The 11,164-nt window shown below is 33.6% G+C and overlaps 4 non-coding genes across 4 annotated transcripts; all 4 read left to right on the forward strand.

Annotated features, from left to right (window-relative positions):
• The first annotated feature begins 557 nt into the window (after positions 1-557).
• TRNAL-CAA (transfer RNA leucine (anticodon CAA)) lies at positions 558-666 on the forward strand. The gene is made up of 2 exons: positions 558-595; positions 621-666. It is a non-coding gene; the product is annotated as a tRNA-Leu (tRNA).
• A 2,197-nt stretch (positions 667-2,863) lies between these two features.
• TRNAL-CAA (transfer RNA leucine (anticodon CAA)) lies at positions 2,864-2,972 on the forward strand. The gene is made up of 2 exons: positions 2,864-2,901; positions 2,927-2,972. It is a non-coding gene; the product is annotated as a tRNA-Leu (tRNA).
• Positions 2,973-6,321: 3,349 nt separating this feature from the next.
• TRNAL-CAA (transfer RNA leucine (anticodon CAA)) lies at positions 6,322-6,430 on the forward strand. Its single transcript has 2 exons — positions 6,322-6,359; positions 6,385-6,430. It is a non-coding gene; the product is annotated as a tRNA-Leu (tRNA).
• A 3,350-nt stretch (positions 6,431-9,780) lies between these two features.
• Positions 9,781-9,889, forward strand: TRNAL-CAA (transfer RNA leucine (anticodon CAA)). The gene is made up of 2 exons: positions 9,781-9,818; positions 9,844-9,889. It is a non-coding gene; the product is annotated as a tRNA-Leu (tRNA).
• The last annotated feature ends 1,275 nt before the right edge of the window (positions 9,890-11,164 follow it).

An 11,164-nucleotide genomic window follows, 5' to 3' on the forward strand; every position in this document is an offset into this window, starting at 1 on the left:
AATTGTTTCACCATTTAGCTTCAACAACATCGGATGGGAGGCTTTTCTATTTATCAATTACCCTTTCTGTGAAGTAATTTTTCTTCAAATTTCCTCTAAGTCTACCTCCCTTCAGTTTCAGTGCATGTCCTCATGTTCTTGTACATCTCTTCCTTTGAAGAATAAATATTGTTTGCACAACATTCTTTTAGTATTCAGTAATCTAAACATAAAACACAAGAATAATTGGCATCGAAAGTATTTTAAGGCTCTTAGACTTTACATATAACATGATATACAATTTTCTCCTAAGACAAACTAATCTGTTCTGCTAGGATGAAGACCTTAGTAAAGGGTGGCAACAGTAATTTTGAAGGATAACACTTTAGCTTGAGCCATTTTTCCTAAATAATGTTATTTAAGAAACAGCTTTTAGAGGAAATGCATAAATCTAAGATCTTGATTTAATGACCCCTTTTTCAACAAGTCCAAATTATTTGTCAAAATCACAATCAAAAATATAAATAGTAAAATGATAAACCCTAACAGGAAGCAGGTTCGGATATACTGATGTGCTTGTCAGGATGGCCGAGTGGTCTAAGGCGCCAGACTCAAGATTCTACTCTTCCAGTTAATGGGAATTCTGGTCTCTGTAAAGAGGCGTGGGTTCAAATCCCACTTCTGACAATATTTTCTTACTCTTTGGTTATGTTTTACACTCAAAATGACCGACATTGAGAAGTATGCTCAGGACATCCACAGTCTTTCAATCTTTCCTCTCCCAGACTTTGATATCTTGATCCCATTTATTTCTCAGCAATATGAAGCACAATGACTGAATGAATTAAAGGGCATAGAAACTTTTAAAGACCTAAGAATTGATCGATTTTCCCATCTGCATTCCAATCAAGATCAAATTACATTAGAGTTAAATTAATTAAATTATTCTTAAATGATAAAGACACTATGATTAGTTTTAAAATTCTAAAGATCAGTTCATGTAGAAATTGGCTATTGAAATAATGTATTGCATAGAAACAGAATTTGATGGCAGATAAGAAACACTTGGCCCATGTAGTCTGCTCCTTTTCATGTATCCTTTAGCCAACTTCAACCCTATTTGCTCCTTACATTTCTCTTAAGGATATTCTTATGCCTATCCAAAGCGTGTTTAAATTGTTTCACCGTTTAGCTTCAACAACATCGGATGGGAGGCTTTTCTATTTATCAACTACCCTTTCTGTGAAGTAATTTTTCATCAAATTTCCTCTAAGTCTACCTCCCTCCAGTTTCAGTGCATGTCCTCGTGTTCTTGTACATCTCTTCCTTTGAAGAATAAGTATTGTTTGCACAACATTCTTTTAGTATTCAGTAATCTAAACATAAAACACAAGAATAATTGGCATTGAAAGTATTTTAAGGCTCTTAGACTTTACATATAACGTGATATACAATTTACTTCTATGACAAACTAATCTGTTCTGCTAGGATGAAGACCTTAGTAAAGGGTGGCAACAGTAATTTTGAAGGATAACACTTTAGCTTGAGCCATTTTTCCTAATTAATGTTATTTAAGAAACAGCTTTTAGAGGAAATGCATTAATCTAAGATCTTGATTTAATGACCCCATTTTCAACAAGGCCAAATTATTTGTCAAAATCACAATCAAAAATATAAATAGTAAAATGATAAACCCTAACAGGAAGCAGGTTTGGACATACTGATGTGCATGTCAGGATGGCCGAGCAGTCTAAAGCGCCAGACTCAAGATTCTACTCTTCCAGTTAATGGGAATTCTGGTCTCTGTAAAGAGGCGTGGGTTCAAATCCAACTTCTGACAATATTTTCTTGCTCTTTGGTTATGTTTTACACTCAAAATGACTGACATTGAGAAGTATGCTCAGGACATCCACAGTCTTTCAATCTTTCCTCTCCCAGACATTGATATCTTGATCCCATTTATTTCTAAGCAATATGAAGCACAATGATTGAATGAATTAAAGGGCATAGAAACTTTTAAAGACCTAAGAATTGATCGATTTTCCCATCTACATTCCAATCAAGATCAAATTACATTAGACTTAAATTAATTAAATTATTCTTAAATGATAAAGACACTATGATTAGTTTTAAAATTCTAAAGTTCAGTTCATGTAGAAATTGGCGGTTGAAATAATGTTTTACATAGAAACAGAATTTGATGGCAGATAAGAACCACTTGGCCCACGTAGTCTGCTACTTTTCATGTATCCTTTAGGCAACTTCAACCCTATTTGCTCCTTACATTTCTTTTAAGGATATTCTTATGCCTATCCCAAGCGTATTTAAATTGTTTCACCATTTAGCTTCAACAACATCGGATGGGAGGCTTTTCTATTTATCAATTACCCTTTCTGTGAAGTAATTTTTCTTCAAATTTCCTCTAAGTCTACCTCCCTTCAGTTTCAGTGCATGTCCTCATGTTCTTGTACATCTCTTCCTTTGAAGAATAAATATTGTTTGCACAACATTCTTTTAGTATTCAGTAATCTAAACATAAAACACAAGAATAATTGGCATCGAAAGTATTTTAAGGCTCTTAGACTTTACATATAACATGATATACAATTTTCTCCTAAGACAAACTAATCTGTTCTGCTAGGATGAAGACCTTAGTAAAGGGTGGCAACAGTAATTTTGAAGGATAACACTTTAGCTTGAGCCATTTTTCCTAAATAATGTTATTTAAGAAACAGCTTTTAGAGGAAATGCATAAATCTAAGATCTTGATTTAATGACCCCTTTTTCAACAAGTCCAAATTATTTGTCAAAATCACAATCAAAAATATAAATAGTAAAATGATAAACCCCAACAGGAAGCAGGTTCGGATATACTGATGTGCTTGTCAGGATGGCCGAGTGGTCTAAGGCGCCAGACTCAAGATTCTACTCTTCCAGTTAATGGGAATTCTGGTCTCTGTAAAGAGGCGTGGGTTCAAATCCCACTTCTGACAATATTTTCTTACTCTTTGGTTATGTTTTACACTCAAAATGACCGACATTGAGAAGTATGCTCAGGACATCCACAGTCTTTCAATCTTTCCTCTCCCAGACTTTGATATCTTGATCCCATTTATTTCTCAGCAATATGAAGCACAATGATTGAATGAATTAAAGGGCATAGAAACTTTTAAAGACCTAAGAATTGATCGATTTTCCCATCTGCATTCCAATCAAGATCAAATTACATTAGAGTTAAATTAATTAAATTATTCTTAAATGATAAAGACACTATGATTAGTTTTAAAATTCTAAAGTTCAGTTCATATAGAAATTGGCTATTGAAATAATGTATTACATAGAAACAGAATTTGATGGCAGATAAGAACCACTTGGCCCATGAAGTCTGCTCCTTTTCATGTATCCTTTAGGCAACTTCAACCATATTTGCTCCTTACATTTCTCTTAAGGATATTCTTATGCCTATCCAAAGCATGTTTAAATTGTTTCACCGTTTAGCTTCAACAACATTGGATGGGAGGCTTTTCTATTTATCAACTACCCTTTCTGTGAAGTAATTTTTCTTCAAATTTCCTCTAAGTCTACCTCCCTCCAGTTTCAGTGCATGTCCTCGTGTTCTTGTACATCTCTTCCTTTGAAGAATAAGTATTGTTTGCACAACATTCTTTTAGTATTCAGTAATCTAAACATAAAACACAAGAATAATTGGCATCGAAAGTATTTTAAGGCTCTTAGACTTTACATATAACATGATATACAATTTACTTCTAAGACAAACTAATCTGTTCTGCTAGGATGAAGACCTTAGTAAAGGGTGGCAACAGTAATTTTGAAGGATAACACTTTAGCTTGAGCCATTTTTTATAAATAATGTTATTTTAGAAACAGCTTTTAGAGGAAATGCATTAATCTAAGATCTTGATTTAATGACCCCTTTTTCAACAAGGCCAAATTATTTGTCAAAATCACAATCAAAAATATAAATAGTAAAATGATAAACCCTAACAGGAAGCAGGTTTGGATATACTGATGTGCTTGTCAGGATGGCCGAGTGGTCTAAGACACCAGACTCAAGATTCTACTCTTCCAGTTAATGGGAATTCTGGTCTCTGTAAAGAGGCGTAGGTTCAAATCCCACTTCTGACAATATATTTTTGCTCTTTGGTTATGTTTTATACTCAAAATGACTGACATTGAGAAGTATGCTCAGGACATCCACAGTCTTTCAATCTTTCCTCTCCCAGACATTGATATCTTGATCCCATTTATTTCTAATCAATATGAAGCACAATGATTGAATGAATTAAAGGGCATAGAAACTTTTAAAGACCTAAGAATTGATCGATTTTCCCATCTACATTCCAATCAAGATCAAATTACTTTAGAGTTAAATTAATTAAATTATTCTTAAATGATAAAGACACTATGATTAGTTTTAAAATTCTAAAGTTCAGTTCATGTAGAAATTGGCTATTGAAATAATGTATTACATAGAAACAGAATTTGATGGCAGATAAGAACCACTTGGCCCATGTAGTCTGCTCCTTTTCATGTATCCTTTAGGCAACTTCAACCCTATTTGCTCCTTACATTTCTCTTAAGGATATTCTTATGCCTATCCCAAGCGTGTTTAAATTGTTTCACCGTTTAGCTTCAAAAACATTGGATGGGAGGCTTTTCTATTTATCAACTACCCTTTCTGTGAAGTAATTTTTCATCAAATTTCCTCTAAGTCTACCTCCCTCCAGTTTCAGTGCATGTCCTCGTGTTCTTGTACATCTCTTCCTTTGAAGAATAAGTATTGTTTGCACAACATTCTTTTAGTATTCAGTAATCTAAACATAAAACACAAGAATAATTGGCATTGAAAGTATTTTAAGGCTCTTAGACTTTACATATAACGTGATATACAATTTACTTCTAAGACAAACTAATCTGTTCTGCTAGGATGAAGACCTTAGTAAAGGGTGGCAACAGTAATTTTGAAGGATAACACTTTAGCTTGAGCCATTTTTCCTAAATAATGTTATTTAAGAACAGCTTTTAGAGGAAATGCATTAATCTAAGATCTTGATTTAATGACCCCATTTTCAACAAGGCCAAATTATTTGTCAAAATCACAATCAAAAATATAAATAGTAAAATGATAAACCCTAACAGGAAGCAGGTTTGGACATACTGATGTGCATGTCAGGATGGCCGAGCGGTCTAAAGCGCCAGACTCAAGATTCTACTCTTCCAGTTAATGGGAATTCTGGTCTCTGTAAAGAGGCGTGGGTTCAAATCCAACTTCTGACAATATTTTCTTGCTCTTTGGTTATGTTTTACACTCAAAATGACTGACATTGAGAAGTATGCTCAGGACATCCACAGTCTTTCAATCTTTCCTCTCCCAGACATTGATATCTTGATCCCATTTATTTCTAAGCAATATGAAGCACAATGATTGAATGAATTAAAGGGCATAGAAACTTTTAAAGACCTAAGAATTGATCGATTTTCCCATCTACATTCCAATCAAGATCAAATTACATTAGACTTAAATTAATTAAATTATTCTTAAATGATAAAGACACTATGATTAGTTTTAAAATTCTAAAGTTCAGTTCATGTAGAAATTGGCGGTTGAAATAATGTTTTACATAGAAACAGAATTTGATGGCAGATAAGAACCACTTGGCCCACGTAGTCTGCTACTTTTCATGTATCCTTTAGGCAACTTCAACCCTATTTGCTCCTTACATTTCTTTTAAGGATATTCTTATGCCTATCCCAAGCGTATTTAAATTGTTTCACCATTTAGCTTCAACAACATCGGATGGGAGGCTTTTCTATTTATCAATTACCCTTTCTGTGAAGTAATTTTTCTTCAAATTTCCTCTAAGTCTACCTCCCTTCAGTTTCAGTGCATGTCCTCATGTTCTTGTACATCTCTTCCTTTGAAGAATAAATATTGTTTGCACAACATTCTTTTAGTATTCAGTAATCTAAACATAAAACACAAGAATAATTGGCATCGAAAGTATTTTAAGGCTCTTAGACTTTACATATAACATGATATACAATTTTCTCCTAAGACAAACTAATCTGTTCTGCTAGGATGAAGACCTTAGTAAAGGGTGGCAACAGTAATTTTGAAGGATAACACTTTAGCTTGAGCCATTTTTCCTAAATAATGTTATTTAAGAAACAGCTTTTAGAGGAAATGCATAAATCTAAGATCTTGATTTAATGACCCCTTTTTCAACAAGTCCAAATTATTTGTCAAAATCACAATCAAAAATATAAATAGTAAAATGATAAACCCTAACAGGAAGCAGGTTCGGATATACTGATGTGCTTGTCAGGATGGCCGAGTGGTCTAAGGCGCCAGACTCAAGATTCTACTCTTCCAGTTAATGGGAATTCTGGTCTCTGTAAAGAGGCGTGGGTTCAAATCCCACTTCTGACAATATTTTCTTACTCTTTGGTTATGTTTTACACTCAAAATGACCGACATTGAGAAGTATGCTCAGGACATCCACAGTCTTTCAATCTTTCCTCTCCCAGACTTTGATATCTTGATCCCATTTATTTCTCAGCAATATGAAGCACAATGATTGAATGAATTAAAGGGCATAGAAACTTTTAAAGACCTAAGAATTGATCGATTTTCCCATCTGCATTTAAATCAAGATCAAATTACATTAGAGTTAAATTAATTAAATTATTCTTAAATGATAAAGACACTATGATTAGTTTTAAAATTCTAAAGATCAGTTCATGTAGAAATTGGCTATTGAAATAATGTATTGCATAGAAACAGAATTTGATGGCAGATAAGAAACACTTGGCCCATGTAGTCTGCTCCTTTTCATGTATCCTTTAGCCAACTTCAACCCTATTTGCTCCTTACATTTCTCTTAAGGATATTCTTATGCCTATCCAAAGCGTGTTTAAATTGTTTCACCGTTTAGCTTCAACAACATCGGATGGGAGGCTTTTCTATTTATCAACTACCCTTTCTGTGAAGTAATTTTTCATCAAATTTCCTCTAAGTCTACCTCCCTCCAGTTTCAGTGCATGTCCTCGTGTTCTTGTACATCTCTTCCTTTGAAGAATAAGTATTGTTTGCACAACATTCTTTTAGTATTCAGTAATCTAAACATAAAACACAAGAATAATTGGCATTGAAAGTATTTTAAGGCTCTTAGACTTTACATATAACGTGATATACAATTTACTTCTATGACAAACTAATCTGTTCTGCTAGGATGAAGACCTTAGTAAAGGGTGGCAACAGTAATTTTGAAGGATAACACTTTAGCTTGAGCCATTTTTCCTAATTAATGTTATTTAAGAAACAGCTTTTAGAGGAAATGCATTAATCTAAGATCTTGATTTAATGACCCCATTTTCAACAAGGCCAAATTATTTGTCAAAATCACAATCAAAAATATAAATAGTAAAATGATAAACCCTAACAGGAAGCAGGTTTGGACATACTGATGTGCATGTCAGGATGGCCGAGTGGTCTAAGACACCAGACTCAAGAATCTACTCTTCCAGTTAATGGGAATTCTGGTCTCTGTAAAGAGGCGTAGGTTCAAATCCCACTTCTGACAATATATTTTTGCTCTTTGGTTATGTTTTACACTCAAAATGACTGACATTGAGAAGTATGCTCAGGACATCCACAGTCTTTCAATCTTTCCTCTCCCAGACATTGATATCTTGATCCCATTTATTTCTCAGCAATATGAAGCACAATGATTGAATGAATTAAAGGGCATAGAAACTTTTAAAGACCTAAGAATTGATCGATTTTCCCATCTGCATTCCAATCAAGATCAAATTACATTAGAGTTAAATTAATTAAATTATTCTTAAATGATAAAGACACTATGATTAGTTTTAAAATTCTAAAGTTCAGTTCATATAGAAATTGGCTATTGAAATAATGTATTACATAGAAACAGAATTTGATGGCAGATAAGAACCACTTGGCCCATGTAGTCTGCTCCTTTTCATGTATCCTTTAGGCAACTTCAACCATATTTGCTCCTTACATTTCTCTTAAGGATATTCTTATGCCTATCCGAAGCGTGTTTAAATTGTTTCACAGTTTAGCTTCAACAACATTGGATGGGAGGCTTTTCTATTTATCAACTACCCTTTCTGTGAAGTAATTTTTCTTCAAATTTCCTCTAAGTCTACCTCCCTCCAGTTTCAGTGCATGTCCTCGTGTTCTTGTACATCTCTTCCTTTGAAGAATAAGTATTGTTTGCACTACATTCTTTTAGTATTCAGTAATCTAAACATAAAACACAAGAATAATTGGCATTGAAAGTATTTTAAGGCTCTTAGACTTTACATATAACATGATATACAATTTACTTCTAAGACAAACTAATCTGTTCTGCTAGGATGAAGACCTTAGTAAAGGGTGGCAACAGTAATTTTGAAGGATAACACTTTAGCTTGAGCCATTTTTCCTAAATAATGTTATTTTAGAAACAGCTTTTAGAGGAAATGCATTAATCTAAGATCTTGATTTAATGACCCCTTTTTCAACAAGTCCAAATTATTTGTCAAAATCACAATCAAAAATATAAATAGTAAAATGATAAACCCTAACAGGAAGCAGGTTTGGACATACTGATGTGCTTGTCAGGTTGGCCGAGCGGTCTAAGACACCAGACTCAAGATTTTACTCTTCCAGTTAATGGGAATTCTGGTCTCTGTAAAGAGGCGTAGGTTCAAATCCCACTTCTGACAATATATTTTTGCTCTTTGGTTATGTTTTACACTCAAAATGACTGACATTGAGAAGTATGCTCAGGACATCCACAGTCTTTCAATCTTTCCTCTCCCAGACATTGATATCTTGATCCCATTTATTTCTAAGCAATATGAAGCACAATGATTGAATGAATTAAAGGGCATAGAAACTTTTAAAGACCTAAGAATTGATCGTTTTTCCCATCTACATTCCAATCAAGATCAAATTACATTAGACTTAAATTAATTACATTATTCTTAAATGATAAAGACACTATGATTAGTTTTAAAATTCTAAAGTTCAGTTCATGTAGAAATTGGCGGTTGAAATAATGTTTTACATAGAAACAGAATTTGATGGCAGATAAGAACCACTTGGCCCACGTAGTCTGCTACTTTTCATGTATCCTTTAGGCATCTTCAACCCTATATGCTCCTTACATTTCTTTTAAGGATATTCTTATGCCTATCCCAAGCGTATTTAAATTGTTTCACCATTTAGCTTCAACAACATCGGATGGGAGGCTTTTCTATTTATCAATTACCCTTTCTGTGAAGTAATTTTTCTTCAAATTTCCTCTAAGTCTACCTCCCTTCAGTTTCAGTGCATGTCCTCATGTTCTTGTACATCTCTTCCTTTGAAGAATAAATATTGTTTGCACAACATTCTTTTAGTATTCAGTAATCTAAACATAAAACACAAGAATAATTGGCATCGAAAGTATTTTAAGGCTCTTAGACTTTACATATAACATGATATACAATTTTCTCCTAAGACAAACTAATCTGTTCTGCTAGGATGAAGACCTTAGTAAAGGGTGGCAACAGTAATTTTGAAGGATAACACTTTAGCTTGAGCCATTTTTCCTAAATAATGTTATTTAAGAAACAGCTTTTAGAGGAAATGCATAAATCTAAGATCTTGATTTAATGACCCCTTTTTCAACAAGTCCAAATTATTTGTCAAAATCACAATCAAAAATATAAATAGTAAAATGATAAACCCTAACAGGAAGCAGGTTCTGATATACTGATGTGCTTGTCAGGATGGCCGAGTGGTCTAAGGCGCCAGACTCAAGATTCTACTCTTCCAGTTAATGGGAATTCTGGTCTCTGTAAAGAGGCGTGGGTTCAAATCCCACTTCTGACAATATTTTCTTACTCTTTGGTTATGTTTTACACTCAAAATGACCGACATTGAGAAGTATGCTCAGGACATCCACAGTCTTTCAATCTTTCCTCTCCCAGACTTTGATATCTTGATCCCATTTATTTCTCAGCAATATGAAGCACAATGATTGAATGAATTAAAGGGCATAGAAACTTTTAAAGACCTAAGAATTGATCGATTTTCCCATCTGCATTTAAATCAAGATCAAATTACATTAGAGTTAAATTAATTAAATTATTCTTAAATGATAAAGACACTATGATTAGTTTTAAAATTCTAAAGATCAGTTCATGTAGAAATTGGCTATTGAAATAATGTATTGCATAGAAACAGAATTTGATGGCAGATAAGAAACACTTGGCCCATGTAGTCTGCTCCTTTTCATGTATCCTTTAGCCAACTTCAACCCTATTTGCTCCTTACATTTCTCTTAAGGATATTCTTATGCCTATCCAAAGCGTGTTTAAATTGTTTCACCGTTTAGCTTCAACAACATCGGATGGGAGGCTTTTCTATTTATCAACTACCCTTTCTGTGAAGTAATTTTTCATCAAATTTCCTCTAAGTCTACCTCCCTCCAGTTTCAGTGCATGTCCTCGTGTTCTTGTACATCTCTTCCTTTGAAGAATAAGTATTGTTTGCACAACATTCTTTTAGTATTCAGTAATCTAAACATAAAACACAAGAATAATTGGCATTGAAAGTATTTTAAGGCTCTTAGACTTTACATATAACGTGATATACAATTTACTTCTATGACAAACTAATCTGTTCTGCTAGGATGAAGACCTTAGTAAAGGGTGGCAACAGTAATTTTGAAGGATAACACTTTAGCTTGAGCCATTTTTCCTAATTAATGTTATTTAAGAAACAGCTTTTAGAGGAAATGCATTAATCTAAGATCTTGATTTAATGACCCCATTTTCAACAAGGCCAAATTATTTGTCAAAATCACAATCAAAAATATAAATAGTAAAATGATAAACCCTAACAGGAAGCAGGTTTGGACATACTGATGTGCATGTCAGGATGGCCGAGTGGTCTAAGACACCAGACTCAAGAATCTACTCTTCCAGTTAATGGGAATTCTGGTCTCTGTAAAGAGGCGTAGGTTCAAATCCCACTTCTGACAATATATTTTTGCTCTTTGGTTATGTTTTACACTCAAAATGACTGACATTGAGAAGTATGCTCAGGACATCCACAGTCTTTCAATCTTTCCTCTCCCAGACATTGATATCTTGATCCCATTTA

The sequence above is a fragment of the Taudactylus pleione genome, unplaced genomic scaffold (genome assembly GCF_031769625.1).
Source record: "Taudactylus pleione unplaced genomic scaffold, aTauple2 ptg000612l, whole genome shotgun sequence".
Classification (NCBI taxonomy): domain Eukaryota; kingdom Metazoa; phylum Chordata; class Amphibia; order Anura; family Myobatrachidae; genus Taudactylus; species Taudactylus pleione.